This window comes from Heliangelus exortis, chromosome 1, assembly GCF_036169615.1.
Source record: "Heliangelus exortis chromosome 1, bHelExo1.hap1, whole genome shotgun sequence".
Classification (NCBI taxonomy): Eukaryota; Metazoa; Chordata; class Aves; order Apodiformes; family Trochilidae; genus Heliangelus; species Heliangelus exortis.
In genome coordinates this window covers 108,630,467-108,654,995 of record NC_092422.1, presented here as the reverse complement: position 1 = coordinate 108,654,995, position 24,529 = coordinate 108,630,467, and the positions used below count along the sequence as shown (strand labels likewise).

Below are 24,529 nucleotides of genomic sequence, written 5' to 3'. Positions count from 1 at the left end.
TGATTACACAGGCACACAACTGGGTTTTAATGTCAAGATGCCACTACTAACATACACACACAGCCTCACTGTCCTAAAGGGAATACATGCAGGTAACACCAGGAGATGCTGTTAGCCCTATCAGAAACCCCTTCCTAGTACCACTCATCTTCAATAAAAGAGCTGTGCACTTCTGGAACAGGGAACAATATAAAACCTGAAAAAAACATCAATGTCTTATCTACTACTTTGAAGACAGGACCTTGGATTGCATCTGTGGAAGCACTAAAACCTCAAGGATTGCTCCTCCTAACTTCTTTGGCCTCTTTCTCCCTAGCTTCTGTCAGTTTGCCTGGGGGTGAAGCTTCCAGCAACAGGAATCTTATGCAGCTTTTTTCACAGTCACGGTGATGTGTTGATATTTTAAACACAGGTACATAGGTCAGGACTCCATTTCTCAGACCTTCTTCCTGAGGCTGACTTGCCAGTCAGCAGCTTCAGTACAAGACCCAAGTTCTGGTCTTCCACCACCAGGCATCAAAAAAACGACAAGATGTTTGAGTCTGCACAAAGAAGTCCCAAGATTAAGGTAGGCAGGAGCTCTGATCTACAGGGACAGCAGAGAGAGGCAAGAGCACACAGAGTGAGAAAAGTAAAACAGCAGAACAGAACAGTAATGAAAAATAAGAAGACTAACTTTTTAAAACTGTTTTTTTCCTTGGTCAATTAACTGAACTCTTCTTTAATTAGTGAATTTTGCAGCTTATGCAATTTCTTGTGTTCACTTCTATATAATTTGCATCCAAAAGCAATCCAAAGGGCCGAAGCAGAAACTTCCATAGGTAAATTATTATCTGTTCTCAGAGGCAGACATCCTAGCACTCCCTTGTAAACCTATCTTCCCTCCCCAAAGGATTTCTAGCACTGGGAGATCAACCAAGGGATATCCATCTTGAGCTTTTATATCAACCTTGTCTTTGACCATGCAAACTGTGTAAAAAATTTGGACACATATTGCCAGCCTTCCCTAAAGAACAAAGGAAAATTACTTCATTTACCAGGCCATTATGCAGGGCAAAATGACCTCGTGTACACCTTTACACCTCAGAGGGCTGTGATGATCTGACTGTAATGGGAAGAAGGAAAGCAGAATTTGTGCCCACTTTTGCCACATTTTGTAAGGATTTATCTAGCACATAATGACAACCGACACAAATCTAGGGAGGTGATAAGGAGGCTCATTTGGGGATTGTAAAGGACAAAGGCCTGCCCCGTCCTGGAAGCAATTGCTTAACTTCAATCAGAAGAGGAAAAGATGTAGCAGCACTAATTCAGCCACACAAAACATATGTCAGACCTACAACATCACATATGGAGTAACTTCAAGCACGGAGTAACTTTAAGCACAAAGTAGCATATTTTTCTAATATGTTTATGCATGCACACATACATATATATGTGCCTGTATAAACACATATATATTATCTATTCAAATATAATATACACATGAATACGTATATTTAGGCTTGAGACCAGGCAATAAGTAAAAGGTGTTAGCAGTGTTCACATATAAGGAAAAAGGATTAGGGTTAGGGTGAATGAACTAAAAGTTGTTGAAATGAAGGGAAATATGTATATTTATGCTTGAGACCAGGCAAAAGTAAAAGGTGTTAGCAGTGTTCACATATAAGGAAAAACCTGATTTGAATGAACTACAAGTTGTTAAATGAATGGCTCACACATGCTACAGATGGGAGAGAAGGGTCTTGGTCTCTTACCTGTTAAAACATCTTCATTACTTTTAAATCCCTGCCACAGTGTAGAGGTTATTTTTGCAGTTGCCATGCTTTCATGTGTGCCAGGGAAGCAGCTAAGCAACCTCCCCCACTGCCCTTTGGCATGCCTTGCTATAAGCCTTCCCCTGCTTCTTGAAACGCGTCAAGGAAACACATTCCAGCTTCTGGGATGCCCAAATTCATCTGGGAATGCTGACACCACGATGGGTTTGTTTGTTATTTGGATCTATTGTTTTGAAGAAAATAGGGGTCCCTTGTGCCTGGTCAGGCTTCATTCTGAGATGCTTAAAAATGCAAAACAAGTTAATCTCGGCGACGCAGAGGGGTTAGGCTGGAAACAGTTACACACAAAAAAAAAGGCAGAGAAGCAGCACTAAGATCTAAGATATTCTTCTGCCTGCTACCAAGGCTTAGAGAGCTGTGGCATGCTGGAGGCAGCTGAGACTGGCGCCACAGAGGCATCTCTGAGAGGCAGATTTCTGCATCAGCTGGGGGTCAGGCTAAAAGGGCCTTTTCTCCAGCAACATCTGAGTATGACCACAACATCAACACAATCAATTTTCAAGCACATTCCACATACTTTTTCCCATTATTTAATTTTAGGGGAACGTAATACCAATTGTGATGAGCCTCATCTGTGAAGATGCAAAAAGAAATATTTTTCAGGCCTGTCTACAGGTTACAGAGAGACTTGACATACTGATTTCTCACGCTACAGTGGAGAGAAAACTGAGCTGGAATTTTCCTGACTTTCTATGTCCCAGTCACCATGACTTTCATTGTTGCATTTTTCATAGATTGATTACAATTCATAAATCTGCCAGATAAACCACTATCATTAAGATGCTGTGTTTCCACAGAGACCACAGACTTAAAAATAAACCAGCGATACATATTACTAAGTTGGCACGTGGTATCTCCATTTTCCACTGCAACTTTGCAAGCTGGGGCCCACTGTACTTCACACTTATCTGCTTAATGGGAATCAGGTTAATAATTTTAAAATTTTTGATGATTAAAGTTGCAACTGATTAAACTAAAATTTATGGGTGAGAAAACCCCACAAGAAAACTAAACAAATGACTCCTAAATTTTCTCATTCCAATGAGAATAATGAACAAGTCATGGCTCATTTTAAGGTGAAGGATTTTTACTGCGCATCTCAATAACAGAGCTCCATTTTGAAGTTTGAAAAAAGACAGAGGAAAAAAAGGACCAGATAAATTTCTCACTAAAAGGGTCTGTTTTGTTTAATGTAAGATGACTAAAAACTAAATTTCACCTTAATGGACAAAAAAGAGTAAGCATTAACTAAAATTGGTCTTCACCCACAAAAGAAAGCCATAGTCAGCATGTATCTGCACTGTGTACCCAAAATGTAAAACCAACCATAGTATATATCCTAGGGAAAAATTTTAAAAGCCATTTCTTCCTGAACTTAGAATAGTTGCTAACAGAACTACTAAAAAATTTCAGGAGCTATAAACTTGGAATTACTCATACATAACCATTTTATAGATGAGGAAAAAGAAAAAACAAGTGTTGCCAGAAAAATATTCCTACTAAAAAAGAAACCCAGTTACAAGAATATAGAGGCAATTAATATTTAAAGAAAGAAAAAACTGAAGAAATAGTTAAGAGGTGTGAGCATAAAATACAGAATTTTTAAAACCTGGTGAAATCTCACCAGGCAAAATAATAAAGGTCAATCAGGTGGAAATTTTTAATAAGATCAAGTACTGGCTGATCAAGGATTAAATAAATTTCAAAATAGAGACAGGAACCATAAACAACCCCAGAAGAAATCTAAAATGTTTAGTAAGTATTTACATTTTAAAATGAGAACTACAAAATGAAAATGCATCTATTCTAAATAACATTAAACAGGCAAAAAAGTTTCAAAGGGCCACATTTTCCAAAATTAAATGTGGGTGTAAATAATCAACAAGTCTGATCAGCTTACTTGTACCCCCACAAAGCATAAAATTGCTTAGCTGAAGGGTTCTCCAGTTCATTACTGTTCATAAATTATTTTATTATGATAAATCATGGAAAACTGGAGCTGTTCCAACAGATGGGAGTTCTGCCAACAATACAAAAGTCCAGTCCTGCAAAAGAAAACCTTACAACATGCAGCTTAAAAAATTCACACTGTCTCATTTTATTTAAGATTGACTCAAAATATGTTGATCACTGTGCAAAATGATCTGACAATAGAAAGATTTTTATTCTGTAGGAAATTCTAGCAGGAAGATAAACACTGGAGCACCTAACTATAAGGACTGCAGGATGCTCTCAGCATGAACTTTTCTAGATGATATTTTTTTCTAAACCATTTTTTTAATGCTACCTCCTAGGTAGGAGGTCTTTGCATTCAAATCTTCCAGCTAGGTGGTCAGTCTCTCAGACCTCAGATTTTGTGGAAAGGGCCTTTGGCATTTTCAAAAGCCTTTGAGACTGTCGTGCCTATGAGTGCAGGTATGCAGTAATCATTCAAACTATTGTCACATTCACCAGAACCATAAAAGTAGGATTCAGCCCATGGAGAGGAATGTTTCCAGCTTCTTGTGATATCTCTCAGAACAAACGGAAAATCTGGAAAATAATTAAGAGAACAGCTTCATAGCTGAGACCTTGAAATGGCATTTCATCTGGAGCTAACGTTTATGAGAAGTTACTCTCTCCACACCTTGGAAAAAGGCTATAAATTTACAATTAATAATTGTGCTGCTATTAATCTTTGAATGAAGTGGAACATTCAAATGGTAATTCAATGGAGAAAGCCTTTCAAAAGCAGATGCATGGGGATGACTACAGAATCTTTTCAGAGGAGGAAATAAGAGGCAAGCAATATTTCTAAAGGACTGTAACTAAAAGCCTCCTATTCTGGTCGAGAATGAACATTTGAGACTTGCCCAGAGAAAGCCTCTCAGAGTCAGCTTTATCAGTATCTAACCTGCTCCTGGAGCCATGTCTGCTTTTCAGTTATAGCAAACCAGAGTTCACCATCATTATTTCAGTTGTCCCCATCAGCAGCTCAAGCTCAGTCCTCTGGCGTTTTCACGAGCAAGTCATGAGGTAGAGCATGTTCCTGTTGCCAATTGTTGAGGCTCAGGAAAAAGAGATCGGGGCAGGAGCATATGTAGTCTGGAGCTAACTCTAGCATAATAGTCTGGCATCTTAGATTTTTCCTTACAGTGCTTTTGTTCCAGTGATGAAGCAGCTTCAAGACAGGGTGAAGGATCACTGGCGAAACAGGCTCTATTCCCACCATCAAGGTGCAAAATGAAGGTCAGTTTCCCAGAGACACCACCTAGATTATGTCCTTTCTCTGTATTTTCCCACTTTCTGCCACCAGCAAAACCAAAGAGGCACGAAACCCTCCACCACAACTCTGCAAGCCCCTGCAGCAGCTATGGACTCACAGAAGTGTCTTCCCAGGAACCCAGGTTTGATGCAAAATGCCCTCCCAACAGCTCTTGTGCAAAGCTTCAAATCCTGTCTTTCCTGCACTTTTACTGCCTTTTAAAGTAACCCTCCTGAATATCATCTTCATGTCTTCATCATAATGTCTACAAATATCTAAAGGTGGGGGAGGGTACAAGGAAGATGGAGCTGGACTCCTCTCAGTAGTTCCCAGTGACAGGACAAGGGGCAATGGGCATAAGTTGGAACATAGGAAGTTCTTTTTAAACATAAGAAAAATCTAATTTATTATAAAGGTGACAAGGCACTGGAAGAGGCTGCCCAGGGAGGTTGTGGAGTTCCCTTCTCTGGAGATACTCAAAACCCACCAGTCTGTGTAATGTGCTCTAGGTGATTCTGCTTCAGTGGGAGAGTTGGACTAGATGATCTTTAGAGGTCCCTTCCAACTCTGATGATTCTGAGATCATGTGTAAAATGTTTTAGTCATTCCCCAGTGAACATCACAAGTTATCCAAGAAATATCTGACAGGGGAAATTAATGAGGGACTTATATAGAAACAATGAAAACATGAAGTTTTAGTTTTGGTTAATTTTGTTGGGTAATACAAATGAGTTTTTGCTTATGAGAGGATTATTTTATTGATTCCACTCACTGTTGAAGGCAGCTTGATGGGACTTAGAGAATGCTGTAACTGTGGCTATAAGCCCTATCATAGCTTCAGAGAAAGCCTGTCTCTCTGTGTCCATGCTATATCTGTGTTGCGTGGACTGTAAACCATCTCTTCCTCCTATGGTAAATTGTATAACAGAGTAGGTAAAGACTAAGATATGCCTCTATGAAGGATTCAATTAAGTCATCCTTCCCAGTCCTTCTATAGAAAGATTATAACACATAAACAAACTGATTTTCCACCCCTACACAAAAGGGCTTTTTCTGCCTGTTTCAAAAATTTTGTCAGCTGAAACAAGTGCGTTCTGTTTTTACATACTCATTACTTCACGTGCATTTGTAGGCAGTTTATAGTCATTAGACTGCATTATGTCATTTAGAACTTTAAAAGGACATCTGCACAAGAGTTAGGCTGTTTTATTTCTCATTTGTTAAAATATAACAGAAGATTATTATGAAGATTGATGGAGATTATCCCCAGCTTAATTGTTATAACACATTATTCTGCACATTGGTGCAGAAAATACAAGGTGTATCAAGTCAGAAAGTATGCACAGATTTTGAAAATCCTACTAAATGTGGAGAAGAAATTAATTATTCTCACAGCCAGTCTCACCTTTTATTAAAACTCAACTTTCACTTACATATAGCCACAGAGTAGAATTTTTCTGATTCCTATCCTGACTGGAGTCCCTCAGCAAAAGTAGGAAGTAGAAGAAAAAAAGATGAAAAAAAAAACCCAAAACCAAGATAGAAACAACAGAAAGCTGGTCAATAAAACATGTAAATCAGCAAACCAAACAAGTCCCTGTGGAACACTGGGTAAACATGGTTAACTTCTAATACATGCTTCTGAGAAACGTAAGTAGAGAAGCCCAACAGAAGAGGACGTAAAGAGGAAGCAGTTGGTTTGAAGGACTCAAAGTTTAGGTTATACAATTTTTGGTGAGATTTTAATTTACTGTAGTTTGCTCCTGTGGACTAACCACCCACTAGCTGCTGGAGTGCATCCTCCAGTTAAGTTTCAGCTGACAGGAATTCAGCTTGTGTGCTGTCACACCACTTGGCAAGGGGAAACAGTGCCTGGCAGACAGGGATGATGAAGTTATTCACCTTAAAGTGAACTTCTGATCCAAACCAAAATGCTAATGTGGATGGCAAGGGAGGTGATTGTCCCACTCTGCTCAGCACTGGTACTCACCTCGGGCACTGTGTGCACTTTTGGGCACCACAGTATCAAAAGGACATCAAACTGTTGGAGAGCATCCAAAGGAGAGCAGCAAGGATGGTGAAGGGTCTGGAGGGGATGACTTATGAGTAGCGGCTGAGGTCACTTGGATTGTTGAGTTTGGAGAAAAGGAGGCTGAGCAGTGATCTCATTGCAGTCTATGGCTTCCTCGTGAGGGGGAGAGATGGGACTGGCACCAATTTCTTCACTCCTGTGACTGAAGAAAGGACTTGGAAGCTGAATCAGAGGAGGTTTAGGTTAGATATCAGGAAAAGGCTTTTCAGCCAGAGGGCAGCTGAGCTGTGGAAAAGGCTCCTCAGGGAAGGTGTCACAGCACCAAGCCTGCCTGAGTTCCAGAAGTGTTTGGATAACACTCATGGTTCAGGGGGTTCCCTACACAGGACCAGGAGTTGGACTCAATCCTGATGGGTCCCTTCCAACTTGGCATATTCTATGATTCTGTGTTCCTGGTGTTTCAATATAGAGACACAATGGATGGTGTAGCAGTACAATGATTATGTTGCACTTACAGTCATCCACAAGCTACATTACTGTGATTTCTCCAACGATGGTGACAGTAGTGTCTATTCTACATAATCTTTGCATCCACTCTGCTAGCTTGTGGGCACTAACGCTGCATGACCTTTCTCTCCCAGAAGGAGGAAGAGGGGGTGTTCAAAATTCACCGAGTTCTTATCACCTTTTCTTTCTGCTTCTCTATCAAGGGAACACCAGTAAAGCTTGCTGGCTTTGTGATACTGTGGCACAGCTGCTGTCTGGGAGAGCCAGCTGAACTCTTGAAGGGAAACACCACCTATGAGAAAGTCCCATACCTGAAGGACCCAAGAATGATTATTATCCAACTGCAAAAGGGAGCAAACAGATCACTCTTCTCACCCTAAACCTCTCCCCCCATGAAGGCTCCAGAGAACCAAGCCAGTCCAGCAAAATACCCACCAGAACAGCACTGTGGCAATCTGTGGTCTTGCAGCCCGGGAGAGATGCAGGAATGTCAGTCATGGAAAAATTGCAGTGGCACTCTCCATCACTAGGGGACAGTCATTCTTCTCCAAGCAAGACAACTCGGCACAAAACACAAGCACTTTGTTACCAATGAGTAATGTGACTTTCTTACACAGAAGAAGAATATTTTTTGACATGGAGTATTTTGTAGCAAGGACCATTTTTATCTAAGCCATGTGTTATGAACCACACAATATAACTAATATAGCTGGTTTCCATAGTGCACTTATCTGCAGAGCTTTTAGGTAATTAAAGACTAGTTGCAAGAAAAAGGGAACTAAAAATTAATGCAGAATAGTTCAAAACTCACTATCAATTGTCCTTGATGCATATACCTTTATCTGATCAAAGAGTGGGAGGAGGATTTAAAAGCTATTTTATTAGAGATAAGTGGCTTTTTATTCCCACCTTCCTTTCTAAGCTTTCCTCTTGTTTGTAACACACGGCAGACACGGATGGGGACTGCTACCCATAAGACTTGTGTACACTGCCACACGAGTCTTACCTGGTCTTCCTACAGCATCCCCTAGATTTACACCCTGATGAACTGACCTTTTCCACCTTTGAAAGACTGAAGTAACCTTGGTGTTAGCCCTATTTTTAGTTATAGCCTCCTCCTTTTGAAACAGAGGTGAAAGAAGATAGGGAATAGCACTTCATTAGGGTGGGCAGTGGACTCTGGGTTTCTAAATGACAGCTCATGTAGAGAAAAAATAAAGCCTCAATACACAGAAAATAACTATCGAAAAATATGTACCCTACATACCATTGTTATATTTCCTGATTCTGGTCACACTGGTAATGATATTTTCCTTCAGCAACACAGCCTGTAAATAGCCAAATGCACTGGCAAGCATGGATCTAATTTCCATGTGAACAGAATGTAATCACCTGTTCAGCTTCAAGAATCACCTGGTTGAAAATGGCAGCTTTGTTCAGCTATCCACAGTAAGCAGTCTCATACCAGGTATTGCAACTAATGTTCATTTTTCATAATTTATAAGATACTACCTCACCAATTTACCACTTAAGTTTACAGTTCACTAAATCTAATGCAAATGTAGAAGTTATATCTGATAGAATCATCTACTGAATAAAATTAATGAAATTACTCTCACACAGAGTCTAGCACTGCTTCAGTTTTAAAATTTAATGTGAAATCCCACATATGAACTCTTTATACATTAATTTTTTGCCGCATATGATTTAAAAAAAAGTCTTTCTGAGGGATTTTAGGAAGGAACATTTTCAGAATTGGTTGCAGTTCTTACGAAAGGCTTTGCAGTAACTGATTAGTAGTCTGAAAGTCCTTTTTACCCCTTCCCTTCAAAATCAGGTGCAGTGTGGGGGTATAAAGGCACTGTCTCCCTATACATAGCTTTCAAAATATTGATTCCCAGAAACTTGGCCCACCAAGTGGAGTATCAATTCAAGGCACAGGAACATAGCTGGCTTCATCTCCTAGCTGTTTCCTGCTCTTTTTGCTTGTAAAGACAGAAAGGTTATAAATACTGATGGAGAGCGTGTGACATGGACACCTGTGGGTTTAAGACCTCAAATTATTTCACAGGTTGCTGAACAGCTGCCTAAAATATCCTTTCTATCTCCGTTTTTTTTTTTTTTCTCAGTCACTCCCCCAGAAAATTACATAGATGAGATGAGCTTAAACCAAAAATCTAGAAGAGATCTGAATCCTAATAAGCAAGAAGCAGCACTCCTCTTCCTTAGGTAGATCAATCTAGGAATAGGAGATTTTTCTCTCCGGTTGGGAAAGCATATGGAGAAAGACACTACATTGGTTGAAGGCTGAAGGGAAAGGATGCTTTGCAAATGTATTTAACACATCATGATGGTGATGTTGCCAAGGGCAAAGAAATGTTCAGAGAAATCAGTGTCTACGGCAGCTGATACTGTCCACATGCTTGAAAGCTAAAAGATTCTACTGTGCAAGTGGGTGCTTCACAAGCTGTACTTCATCTTCCCCAAAGCTCCTCAGAGCCTTCAAGGACCTCCATGAAGCAATCTGTTAGTGACCCCACCAATATGCCACTTTACTCACCCTACAACGTGTCTTCTGGGCTGTGGCTTGGTGTCAGTGTGTAAAGTGGCAGTCAAGCTGTGTAGCCTGAATGAGAGTGAATGCTGAATGGTGAGTTCCTCAGGGCCATGTAGCAATTTGGTCTGTGTGAGGAAGTCTGCTGCAGAAAGAAGATTTAAAAGGAGAGAGTCACACACAGATGGGGGTGTGCAAGCAAAGCATTTCTTATACTGAAGAGCATCTGGCATACAATTAAGTTACACCTAAATAGCTAACAAGCTGAACAAAATTTGAAGTAGTGCATGATGTGTGTGTCTTGTGGAAGGACCTGAAATGTGACAGCTGAAGACAAGTCAGAGGATATTTAACTACTGGAGATCAAAAGCTGTCCAAACAGATGCTTAAGCCATAGCTATAACCAAAGGAAAACAAACAAAAAACAAGCACAGAGACTGTTCAAGTCAAAGCAATGGATATGGTGGAGAACTGGGCCTGCTAATGTAAAGACAGACACATAATTAACATAGTGAAGACAGCAGAACTTAAAGGAGATCAAGAAGTCTGAGTAACTGAGCTTTATTTCATTATATTTTACCAGGCTTTAAATTTTACCCATCTGTAAGACCAGATGCAACACTTATTGTGCAGTACCAGATAATTTTGCCTCTGGGCAAAAAAGTTGGACAGCTACCCTGCAATAACTAGGTCTGTAGTCCTTTAGGTCTTACATAGAAGAACTGGTTTTTATTCTACTTCTCAGAAACAGACAGGTGAAACAGCTTTCGTACAGCACTAGAATCCTTACAAATTTTGCATCTCTCACAGATCCTGAGGAATGAGCCTCTCTGGACTTCTTTTCTCACTTGTTAGAAAAATCCTAATACCTGTCTTTTTTTCTGGCATCTTTCACATTTACTTTCTTTACCTAGTAAAATATAGCCACAAAAGGAACTGGACTGTGTTCCTTTTCCATAAACTACTGAATTAGGAAGAGTTTGGCTCAAAAAGATGGTCAGTGTACTACATACTATCATAAGAAAGCCTGGTATCAGTTCAATTAATGCTGATGTTAATGATTAAAACTCACACACACACACTTAGCTGACAATTATTTGTAATTAGATGTATCTGTGTACTTGAAAAAGAGGTGCAGACAATGTGTTTTAGGACACTGCCAAAGGAGGAAAAGAGTATTTGCCAACTGCTTACATTAGGTATAACACAGCTCTTAAACTTTTGGAGAGAAAGAATCTTTGGCTGTAGCCTGCACTTGGAAGACTGTTGTATTTCACCCATGTTAAGCAGACTGGGTCACAGCTGGCTAAAGACTATCACCCCAAAATACAGCTACTCTCCATCTGAAGATGCCCCAATCTTGTAGCTTTGTGTTCAGTTCCCTAGTGTTAATATTTACTTAGCTCTTATTAAGAGCTAAATTATAAATAAATATAGTAGTTAATTGTCAACTAACATTTAATTTAATCTTTTGTCATTTAACTTCCAGCTATTAATTCCTGTGTTTTTCTTTGCTTGATCAAGGAGCTTTTATTGTATCAATTTGTTTTTATTATAAAGGATTTCTACGCTAATCAAATCACTTCCCAGTCTTCAGTATAAAGAACAGCCTGATCTGCAATTGTCTCGTTATAAAGCTTTTTCTCTTCCTCTTGAGTAATCAGTATTGCTTTCTTGCTCAAACTACAATTTTAGCATCTTTTTTTGAAAGGACGAAATGGAAACAATTTTCAGGTTCTGCCTCTTGAGCTCACACAGAAAATGACCTTGCTGCTTCCATGTGTTCCTCCTTCTATACGTAAAAGGTGCACACAAACTTTCCTGTCATCACAGGGATCCTCACACTGATTAAATGCCCCTTCTCTCTCTTTTCCAGAATCACTTTTTTCCTTTCCCCCTTATTCTGTTTATATTGTTCTGTGGTTCTAGTCACGTAATCTTGTTTCTTTTCAAATTAAAATGCATTAAATTTAAATAGACCCTGTTTAATATTCCTGATCTCTCTGAAGGGCTGCCTCTTCTTCAGTCTTTGGCAGAGCACCTCTCCAATATGCTTGTAAATGTTCTAAGCAAGAATGTAACATTCATGAGTATCTTCCTTCACTGATCGCTCCACGCTGCATCGTATTTTTCAAAATTTGCCAATTTTTATTCAGTATTTTGTTTATCTAATGTTATCCATTGAAAAGAAGATGTTGTCTTCTCCCATGGCAGGACTGGCAGGGATAGTTTTAGCTGTATCTTTTTGCCTTCCTCTATAGTGTTATAGATGACCCACTTACTACAGATGATGCAGGAATTTTCATCTAATGAAATCTCTCCTGTTGTGCTGAAGTGTGACGTGGCTGAAACTTGGATTAAGTCTTGCTCTCCTCTCATGCACTACTGTGGGCTTGAGACATGTAACCAAGTGTCTAAGGACCACCTGCCTCCAAGTATAGGGACACAGCTCCACAGTCTGAGTGGTTCCAAACAGTCCTTTATCTCTGATGTAAGCAAGATTCCTATAAACTGTCTTAGATCTGTATATTTACCTAGTTTGTATGGCTGAATAGGAAAGAAGTGAGGGAGGATGAGAAGACCATATGGCCATTCTGGCCATCAAGGAAAGAATTATGCTCTGGCTTTCAAGAACTTTGCTACACCCTCCTTTGCTAGTCCTCTTTGAATACTTCAGAAGCTTTAAAATATCCTTTTAGAGGTCTCAATAATCCAAATTTTAAACATAGAGGGAAAAGAGCTTCTCAGTCAGTGCCTTTAGGATACCTGGCAGCAGCCTCTGTGAGCCTGCAGAGTATAAACTAGCATTTTAAGTTACTAATGACTCAGAAAATACATTTTCACCCTTAGGCAGTACAAGTATATCAGTCTGATACTTTCCAAAGAGAAAACAGAATGATTCATTTAATGCATCTGATTTTTCTGCACAATTATTTTTATTATTTCCTTCTCCTGAGGACGTGTATGTACAATTACCAAAATTCCTAATAGATTTATATATACAACAAATAAACTTCTTTGTGTTCTCAGTTTTGCAGGGCATTAAATTCCTCATCACTTTTCTATGTTCTACAACTTCAGAGCAATAACAATTGCTATTTATTTTCTTGTCCATTTTTTTTACAGTGCTTTTTAATACCTAATTCCAACCTTTGTTATATTGCCAAAGCAAGCCAGGGTTTCCAGCAAAGCTGCTTTATATCTTGACAATGGAATACTGCATTTTTTTTGACCATTCATCTGAAATAAATCCTATTTTTCTTTATGCTTTCTTTCTGCATTTTTCCTTTGAATGATTTCTGTACTCGGTGTCCCTGTGGTGCTTGGAGGATTGCCTTGGTAGTGCCAAATATTTAGAGTGATGTTAGGATAATTTTTATTTGCCCAGATTGAACATAATTAGATCCTTATCACTGGTCACAATCCAGTTTTAATACCAAAACTATTAATCACTCACCAGCCATCACAGACAGGCTCGTCATCAAATACTTTTGTTGTCTCTTCACCTGTAACTCAGGTATAAATTCCTGGGTCTTAATAATGATTGTTAGTAATTTCTGTATTTCTCTAAGTGGGAGAAATTAATATCAGGTGCAGAAACTCCTCATGGGCCAAGAGAACAAATTTGCTGTGTCCTAATTCTTTACCCGAGGCAGATCTGCTCTATGTGCTAGCCATACACACTCTCCCATTTTCTGCAGAAAGAAAACCTGAGAACAGGACTGGACTTGGTGCCCTCACCTGTCTGGACACATAGAATCATAGAATGTCAGGTTGGAAGGGACCTCAAGGATCATCTGGTCCAACCCTCCTAATATTATTGTTTAGATGATATGTCCCAGCATCCTGTCGAGCTGAGACTTAAAGCTTTCCAAAGTGGGGGAGCCTGCCACTTCCCCTGGGAGACCATTCCAATGTCTGACTGACCTCACAGTGAAAAGTTTTCCTCTTGTGTTCAAATGGAATCTCACCAGAAGCAATTTGTGCCCATTGCCCCTCGTTTTGTCCATGTGACTCCTTGTATACATACTCCTATTACTTTTCCTTTTCTACACTCCATTTCTCAAACCTTTGAGAAAAACCTGGAAGGAGGCTTCTGCTTCCTCCACTTTTCTTGTCCTACCCCATGTGATAAAGTACTCCTCACCTCTTTCATTCCAATGCACATCCATTAATCATCTCCTGCATTCATCTCCCCCTCAGTGGTGTCACGGTACTTCTCTCCCTAACCTCCTGTCTCCTCTTTCACTTTGTCATACATAGGAGGCACATTTTGCAGAATATTACTGCTTGTAATGGGCTCTGTATGCTTAGACTTCTATTAAAACCTTCAAAACAATACATTGGGAAGTCAAGTCTTACGTCACGGTATGATATTGATGAACAACCCAGCCTGAGGTTCCTCAATATATCACAACTCCGTGGGAGGTGACTCATCCGAACACATCACTGCTCGCTTCAGCTCATCCATCAGAATTTCTCCTAGGAGGAAAGAAAAGGGGAAGTCAGGAGTGTCTCTGATGGCAATTACCACAGAAAGTATTCATGCGTCTCCCACCTGTAAGTCAGTGTTTGGTTTTGTTTGCTTAAAATGCAGCCTCAAGAGGTAAAGAGAGAACACTCAGTGACAAGTGAGTCCACCGTGGGCAAAGCTTAGCTGAGATGAAACCAGATTTTTTTCTTTAAAAAAGCTTAGACTGTCTTGTGCCTGCTCTCCAAAATGTAGAGCAGACTTAGCATTAAAGCAAGACCCCCATGCCCCCACAGCACCTTGCTCGTTTCTTATGCTCCCCCGGCTCCCACTGCCCCTGCCTAGTGGCACCTCTGTACCCACAGCCATGGCTGAGCACTTTCCCTTCTCTCCCCCCCTTCCCTCCTTTACTCAAAACAGCAGGAGCTATGTTAAGCCCTTTCAATAAACAATACTTCTAGCTCTTTTCATCTTCAAAGCTTTTTTTTTTTTTTTTTTTTTTCTTTTTGACCATTAACTAATTAACCCTCACAAGAACCCATGAGAGTAAATGGAGTTCTTCTAAGCAGCAGTTAGCTCTCAGCATACTTTCTTTAACTTGACCATTTAGACAGAAGGAGAAAAAAAATGCATGTGTATCTATTTTATTCTTTTTCCTTTCCTTTTTCCTTTCTTTTTTCCTTTTCCCTTTTCCTTTCTTTTTTCCTTTTTCCTTTCCTTTTCCCTTTTCCTTTCTTGTTTCCTTTTTCCTTTCCTTTTCCCTCTCCTTTCCTTTCTTTTCCTTTTTCCTTTCCTTTCTCTTCTTTTTTCCTTTCCTTTTTCCCTTCTTTTCTTATCCTTGTTCCTTTCCTTTTTCCTTTCCTTTCTTTTCCTTTTTCCTTTCCTTTTTCTCTCTTCTCCTCTCCTCTCCAAACCAGAGGCTAGGCAACACAGGAACTGAAGTTAACTGTGGTTTCTGATTTCCACCTCTGGAACTGCTGAGCTGCAGCCCTTATAACCCCTTACCACTGTCCTCCCAATGTAAACTGAAGCCCCTGCAATAAAATAAGATAGAAAAAAAAAGGTTTTTCTTCAAAGTGATGCCCATCCTGCAGAACACTAAGCTATCTCCTTGATTATCTCTGTCCCCAAACAAGGGACCGATTACTTTTTAACTTTTACAGAAGCTGGAATTCAAACTTACCATGCACTGCACACTTGGAGATTTATTGAAATTTGATTACAAAAACTGAGAAGAAACATGCATTGCATCTTGAGCAGCTTTACAAAAAATGAGTCTAGACAACCCTTTATGAGTTATTCAGTCTCTGCATATCATGAAAAAAAGCCATGCACCACTTCCCAACTGTCGTTTGTAATTAGACACAGATAGAATATATGTGTTCTTAAATAAAGAAAGCAGAAGTAGCAGGAACATATTTTACAGGCAAAAAAAACCCCACTAGAGCTAGATACATCCAGGAGTCATTGCAACAAGCAGATGAAAATTACTTTTTCAAACTTCAGGGATCACTTTGAAATGGTTTTCAATATTTCTAGTTCTCCCCAGCCTCAAAGCAGCACAAAGCAAAAGAAAAAAGGTCTGCATTTTTTTTTTTTTTTTACCTTTATTTTCAGGCAGGGCTGCTACATATTTTTACTCTCTTTCTCTGTTAAGATTTGTACATCTGGCAGGATGGCCCCCATGCCTGTCTCATGGCCAAGGGTTGGTGGCAGGACCAGCCACCCAGCACCACCTCCAGCAGCCCCGGTGGTGTGAGTGAAACTGGATCTCAACTCCCCCCGTGTCACCTGAGGTTTCCCCAGGAGCACAAGTTATAGATTGCATCAAGGCTGCCTCCAAGCTTGTGGAAAAAAAGCATGTGGTCAAAAATGTGCAAGCTATAGTGACAAACAAGGACACATACATACCCCAGAAGGTTAATGGGAAGAAATAGTTATTAAGCTGAAAGCACCAAACATTCCAGAGAAAAAATCTCAGCCTCACTGTCAGGGAGGGGGGGGCACCCCACCACTCACAGGGCAGGGGCAGCCCCTCCAAGACAGGGGCCGTGTCAGGGTCCCTCAAGGGCCCCAGGGTGTCACCCAGGGAGCACAGTGAAGGCAGCAGGGCCAGGGCACCATCATGGTGATGCTCAGAACACAGCTAGGGGCCTGGCTCAGCCAAAATCACATTTCATTCTCAGGAAAGGAAGTCCTAGGTCGTGGTCTTGGAAGGAGTGGATCAGGGGAATTAGTGCCTACAGATGCCCCAACAATACCATCTGAGGAGGTTGGTGGCCAATTAAATTCTCCTTACCCACTTCTGATACAAACACAATTTAACCAGTCAAGAAGAGTATCTTGTGAAGGTTGTGCATGGCCTGGATTCATTCAGAGAGGGCTATTTTCTTGCACAGTGCATCCCCAGGAGTGATGACTGCAATAGAAACAAAGCAGTCAAAATTTAATTTGGTGAAATCATGAGGTGAATTTTGAGACAGAGAAGTTGCTATACTTGCTCTAAACCTCTCAGTGACCAGAATAAAACTTGCTGTTTATATTTGTTAGACCTAAGAAGCAAACAGAGCTTTAATCTGGCTCATAAACAAAGCCGGGACACAGCAACTCAACCAGTGTTTGTGCTCTCAACAGGGAGCTGAAAGGTCAACAGCACCCTTTAATCATTTGGCACAATTTCAAAGACTTTAAGTCAGCCCAAGATGCACAGTGAACAGGTCAAGGGAACTAATCCATCTAAAAAAATTAATAATTTTTGTTTAGAGTTAGTATCTGGACAGCTCAGGTCCCTGCATTACCAGCACTAGTGAGAGCACTGGCTAAAGGTGGGGAGAGGACAGAACCGCTCCAGCACCAATGTGGGTCAGCGTGTGCTGCCATGAAACCACCTCCCCAGGAGCTGTTCTACACCAGAAGATATCTACAGATGCTGTGCTCAAGGTCTGCTGTACCCAACTACCTAAAAGCCCAGCTTGGTCATGGCTGAACAGCTCTGAAAATAAACTTGATCACCATTAACTTCATATATAGAAGTCATATATAAGTCATCTTAAACTGGGCTCAGGTTTCTCTTCCACTGGGATCTTCCAATAACACCAAGTGCATACACGCTGAAAGGTTCTTAATTTTCAGAGCCAAATCTGAGTGATCCCACCCAGACTGTCACCAGCATATGAGGAACACCGGGAATGAGACAGATGCCTTGCCTGCCAGCAATCTTCTGCTCCAGGGTGACTCCCAGAGGGCTGTTAACGCCAGTGATAATTAACAGAGTTACAGTCACAGCCATTTCATCAATCTTGGGTATCCCTAAATTGTACCTAGGGATCCTCCCTCTGAGCTACAGGAACAAACCAAAACCACATAAATGTACACAGATGCTTTTTAATAGCTGAACATACCCATGGGAGGTAGATTCTGTCCTTGTAGAAACTTCCCAGAATAGCCCTATCTCTGCATTTAGGAAACATGCCAGTCCCTTATTTTTTAATCAGCTTGCTTTATTACCTGCCAGTTACCTAGTAAGTCTTGTACAATGTGGGAATAAACAACACATTAATGGTATAGCTACACAAACACTACTCTGGCAGCAAAGCTGGGTCAAGAAGTTCCCCTGCAGCTTGGTCCAGCTCCAGCTTTAGCATTTCTTCACCATATCTGTCTGCCTGTCTGAGACTCTGCACTCTCCATGAGACTATTGAAGTTACCAGAGTGAAAAAAAAAAGAGAAAAACCTCTTCCATTGAAGTTTTTAGTCCTCTCCAGCAATGAAAAGTGGGTAGAGAGGATCAACAAAATAGAAATAGAAATTTGGAAAAGTTTTTTCCAAGTATTAAAATAGAAAAGGGTAGAAAATAGTTCAACTGATTTTACTTCCTTTACCAAGAACTCACACTTGTAGCTGCACATAGAGAAACAACATGTTATCAAGAGAAGAAACTATTCCCTCCCCTGTGTTAAAGCAGTCAGAAACTCTGCCAGAGACAGCCTAGAAGACAACACGCATTCAAACTGTAACAAAACTGCAATTTAACATTCAGGGCAATTTAATTTGAGACTTTGATTAAGGTTTTCTTAACGGAAAGTGAAATTACTATAGGTATAAGATGCCAACTTAACTGAATTACTGGAACAACAGCCAGGATGAGAGAACTCCCCATCAGTTCTTGCAGACACCACCAGCTCTTCTGGCACGAGGCAACTGGGAGCAACCAAGAACAAAAAGATTGAGAATTATTTGACTTCATGGCACTACAGCTCCTACTCAGAGAAGTCGAATGGCATTAACTCAGTTTAGAGTCATGAAAGTGCACTGAATTAAAAATCTCTTAATTCAGAATAAATCCACAGATGATTTTCACCCTGTTTACTGGAGCACAGGAGTAAAGGATTCCCTGATTCTTCTCATGTCATGCAGCCTCATCAAAATTCCCAGCTTCACTGATCAAGTTAAGGTCAAAGATTTGTGACCCTACTGCTCTGCAACTTGCTAGAAATTTGCTTAATTTTCATCCCCAATTTATTCATGGCAAATTTATTCCAATCTATCCTCATAACAACACTGTCCTTTGGGTTAAATGGCTCTTCTCTTGCTCTGCTCCATGAATTCTAGGCAACATTTTCTTGCAGACATCATTTTGTTAAATGAAGAAGCCAAGCTTTTAAATTTTTATTTCCAAAGAAGAATAGTTTTCTATCAAACTTTTTCAGAAAGTCTGTCCTCTCCTGCTCTAATTAGAGTTCAGCTTCCTTGGGCTTGGATGACCAGCACTGCACACCAGTTTTTCAGACACTGATGCCCAGGATGATGAATTCCATTGTAAAAATTAACTTAGGTTTGTGCATTTAATTTTTACTTTTCTTATCTACAGGAAGAAAATTAAAAAAAATAGCAAGATCATTTTGTGAGCTCATGCCTCAATATTTTGACACAAACATGGGAAAATAAAGACTTGAGAAAACCTTATGCTTCAACATGGTCTGAATTGGAGACTTGAAAATCTCTATATACATGTATTGTTATGCCAGGATCAAATAATTTATGCCACATACCTTAAATAATATAACTGACAAAGAAATAACATGCTTCTTAGTCTCAATAATCTCTTCTAAACAGCACATTCAAGGTTATGGGCAGGTTATAAAGATTGTATCTGTTTTCAAGAAATTGAAAACCTGTGCTAAAAGCCATAAGGGTTATGGAATACAAGATAGTGTAACAGTCCTTAAAGTGTACTTGAGTTTATCTCTATATTTAATTATTTTCAATTTATTTCTTTTAATTTTTTGTAGGCTGTCCAATTGTTGATGATTTTTTTCTCTTTAAAGTGGTAAAGTAATTCAACTTTTACTACTTTAATTTTTGTTAAGTAGCTCCAGGACAGTGTCAACCATTATGCAAAGCTTAACAAGCAGAATATATTTATTTACCTACTTTGTTTCTTGACTGCTATGAATGTAACCTGCACTTGCTATCTAAGCAACAGTCTTGCAGACTATTTCTAATGGAACAGGGCTTTATGATTTTGATGGGGGGCTTTAGTGTTGTTTTTGTTTTATATTCTGCTTATTGTTTTCTTTACAGTAATATGTGGTTCCATATGACATACTGATGGGTGTATGTGTGTGTATCTCTGGCTCAGATAGCAAGTTGTGAAAAAGCATGTTCATTTTAAGAAAGAAGGAGTGCTATTCTGATTTATACCATTATGAACTTAGAGGGACTACTGAAAAGGTCTTTGCATAGAAAAAACTTGTACCAGTTTGGCTGAACATTAATTCATGTGACCGAATGGTCACCTTTTGAAATTTGAGATGCTGAATCCCAGGGCTGCCATTTTAAAATTAGCAAAGCAACTTCTGTCCATGACCTAAATATTTTTCAAGTATTAGTTCTCAAAATACATATGTAAAAATTACTACCCCACCACCAGAAAAATATTTTTCTCCCTCAAAAGAGGAAATGCATGCAGGTTCCACAAAGCATGTTCTAGCAGTGGTACAGCAAGACTCCTGAGGACAAGTCTTGTCTGCCATAGAATCATCTACTCAGAAAAAACTCCATCATATCACGTATTTGCAAGCAAATTAAAAGCCTAAACTGCTTCAGATTTTTAGCAATTCAATTGTCTGAAGGACTGTTGGGGCTCTTGAGTTACCTGTTGGAATAAGCATCTTCAGTAATCTAAGTCAATGAAAAGGGAAAGCAAAACAAAAAGGTATGTTATTACAAGATGTTCTATGAAGATTCACATTTGCATGCAGCTGTCTCATCTTCAGCTCTGAGTGCATTCACTTATACAGTACAGCTGAATAAAACTTGGAAGTTAAAAAAAATCTTCAATTAAGCATATTATATGCTAAATATAATATCTTCATAAATTAATATATTTTTTTGTTTTGCTCGTCTTCTTGAACTGGATTTAGGCTGCTGGAAAGCTAACAAGAAAGCTATCTGCACAAGGCACTGAAATTCAGATATACAAGCATCCTGAATAAGAAAAATTACATATTTCATTTTAGTTTTAAATCACAGCTTGTCAAAATGATCCACACAGAATAACAGGGACTCGTTTCTTCATGCTGAACAGTAATCACAGTAATCACTGTCACATTTCTATTTGTGTATACCCTGTGTGAAACAGAGAGGCAGATAACAGGACCTCTGTATTTCACAATGGAAAACTTTCTTTTCTAATTATTAGGTGCTCTAAACAAAGTATCTGAAATCCTGCAGTCAGTTCATATCACTGTCTTGGTTTGCAGCTGGGCTGAAGCATTAGGCCCAATTTTGATTGCCCTCCACACGTGCAGTTACTGCAAGCTTTGATCTGAGAGTTGAGATAACATACTGGACTAATGCCTAGCTTACTACACTTGGAAGAGTGGAATTTCAGCTAAGAGAGCAGAGAAATATATCTACTCCAAACACAGTAGTCATCTTCTATTTAGTAGAACGGAACCTTTGCATCATTACTTAGAAGAAAATTCTAGCTACCCTTAGTAAAAAGGAGATCGTATTGTTGCACCCCAAATATCTGCAGTTCTTAGAGAATGTAAGCTTAGAGAATGTAGCCAGCAGTGGGCAAACACTAACACTGTATTTCTTCCAAAAAATAAGTGTACTTGCCAGATATATATATATATATATATATATATATATATATATATATATGAGTGTGTATGTATGCATATGTACTAGAGAAACCTAGAAAGCTTTTTAAAAATGTATTTTTTTTTCTTTCCCCTCTTGTAAGCAGAATAAAGATGGTATAAACTGCTCCCCATGCCATCAATCATGGCTTCAGAACAGGAATGCTGCTGACAGCAGTTGCTATTCTTTTGATACACCAGCTACATGCCTTGCATTCCCATGGCAGCTGACACCACAATTAGTCCTTGTATGGCCAAAAGGGGGGAAGGGAAAAGGGAGTTCTGGAGAACATTTGGTTTCCATGGATAAGCATAGCTGCTTCTGCTGCAGTACTGTCAGCCATCTGAATCATTAAGCCTTTATACTCTAATTTCATTCATACACATCTTTTGCCTTTTAGTGAAGATTTGTGAGAGGAACACTTAATGAGTTTCAACCTTGTTTTGTGAAACTTTATGCCAGGGGAACGTGTGTATGTGTGTAGTTTTCACAGAATCAAGTTGTATAATAGATGAAAGAAATGCCTACTGAAAACTGGAAAAGTTTTGTCTAGTGAGTATTTTGGCTTTCTTTTTACATTTCTCGTGTTTGAAAATGATTTCTGACTATGGATAGTGCAGAAAACTTGAAGGTTTACTAAATAGTTGATCTTTATAAAGCCATACATGGCAGCAAGATCTGTGTAAAGAAATAATAGGTGTTGATTACTAATAGAATTTGACATACATTTTTTTCTTAACAAAATCACTCCACTGATCACAACCGGTTCATAATCTGTAATATCCAAAACTAATTAAAGGTTTTGTCTGTTCTCCAGTAACATGATTTGAAAATAAATCATCCATAGACTTTAAACAGGGATATATATATCCATATCTATATATCTATATCTATATATCTATATCTATATATATAAATCACAAGTTGGTCCAAGAGCTCTATGTTAAAGACAGAGAAATGTATGAAAATTCAAGCTGGTTGTTTGTTTTTTTAAGAAGCTAAAAATTGCATGTTAACACTCCTTTGGTTGTTTCTGATGCATCATGATGAATGAACAATTTGTGCTAGAGGTGAACACCTACAGGCCACAAAATTTTTGCTGTTTTTGGAAGCCAAAAGGGAAGAGAGTTCAATCTATTGGTTTGCCTCCAGCTCAAAGCTCAAGATGCATTGGGGTTTTAATGATTTGTGTGTTTTTCCTCACTGATATGTTTTAAATAAAAGTCATGTTCTGCTTAACTAATAATTTGATTATCCAAATCCAGATTTCCTGGGGGATCTTGTTAGACATTCCAAACAAACATTTGACTCCTTTTCCTCTCATGCCTGCCTTTCTCATTATATCTTATTCAAGACTAAAATTTGCTATGAGAACAACCATGAGAGAAGGCACCTTTCTGTCCAAGCAGAGAAAGAAATAATTTCTGCAGAATCCTCACCCTTCCATTGCAACCACAGACCCTGTTATTGCTAGCTCTGTAAATAATCACACACAGCTGTTAACGTTTCTGTGCTAATTTCTCTGCCTTTACCTTTCATGTTTTAAGGTTGGAGGATAAACTAGGACAAAATTAACATTTATTTCCTCTTTGTCTCCTGCTTCCCCTTTTTGCTCTTCCAGCTGACCTTGGTAAGCAAGAGTCAAGTTCTAAAACAGAGCATGCTGGTTTTGTTATTTCTCTTTTGCAGTCTTAAATTATCTTTATATCCTAGGCTCTCCATAAAAGGATATGCTTACCTGTGCATCACTCAAATACAGAAATACACAGTAAAAATCAGATCTTCCATTCTCTGTTCCACTCCCTTGGGATTAATATATTAAGCAAAAATTATGATAAAGTCAGTATGATCTAATAGGTAGAGCTGTAGCTGACATGTGAGCAATCAGCCATCAGTTTACAGCTGCACTGACAGTGTGCTCCACCACTGAGTAATTTCTTCCAAGAGAGTGTTTTCCACTGAGATTTCTTTCTACCTGAGCATCTTAAGGTGCTTCACAGTCACAAAGACAGTTGGTGTTCTGCTCCTTCTCACTGAAAGAACATCAAAAGACCTGAATAAATAAATTGAAAGGGATTTTCAGAAGCACTGTATACAAATGTAGAAAAATCAGAGCACCGCTGACCTGCCCAGCAAACCAGTGTCTGAACTAGAAGGGAATCTGACACCTTCACAGTCCCCTACCCTGGCAGCAGCACAGCCCATATAATCACTGCTAAGAGCTCAGAGTGTGCCAGGCTCCCCAGACTGCACAGCAGAACTGGTGTGAAATTTACCTGTGGGGAAAAAAAAAAAGCAAACGTACTTTGGATGAAGCACTGGGAGCTGCCCATAAAGCAGCAGCCAAACCAAACCCACACCTTCTCGGATGGAGCTCACTAGAGGGAGCACACACACCGCTGCCTCCCCTCGCTATCGCTGCAATCTGCTAGAGGAGACCCCTGCTCAAATTTTCCAGACTCCTCTGCTGCTGAAAATGAAATGAAAATAATAAATCCTAATAGAACAGACATAGAAATCACCACTGCAATTTTCTGAGGAGGGTTTTCCTTTAAATAAATTTGATTTTAGAAGCAATTCTGATTGTTCTGATGTGAAAAATACAATACTAATAAAAAGATGATTTTGCTGATGTATAAATCCCATCTCCCTTTCCAGAAACACAAAGGTAGTTTTTTCACCCCCTCCCATTTTTAACAGTTGTGCTGGGATGATAAACTAATGTGTTACT

General features: G+C 39.3%; 2 long non-coding RNA genes across 2 annotated transcripts in view; both read right to left on the bottom strand.

The window, feature by feature from the left end:
* Nucleotides 1-3,769: 3,769 nt before the first annotated feature.
* LOC139802389 (uncharacterized) lies at nucleotides 3,770-12,028 on the bottom strand. Its single transcript, XR_011728586.1, has 3 exons — nucleotides 8,057-12,028; nucleotides 4,290-4,370; nucleotides 3,770-3,883 (listed from the first exon to the last, which is right to left on the bottom strand). It is a non-coding gene; the product is annotated as an uncharacterized lncRNA (long non-coding RNA).
* Nucleotides 12,029-14,304: 2,276 nt separating this feature from the next.
* LOC139795207 (uncharacterized) overlaps nucleotides 14,305-24,529 on the bottom strand; it is a 33,821-nt gene continuing 23,596 nt past the window's right edge. Inside the window, exon 3 of the long non-coding RNA XR_011725429.1 lies at nucleotides 14,305-14,657. This is a non-coding gene — a long non-coding RNA (uncharacterized lncRNA). The remainder of the gene's footprint in view (nucleotides 14,658-24,529) is intronic.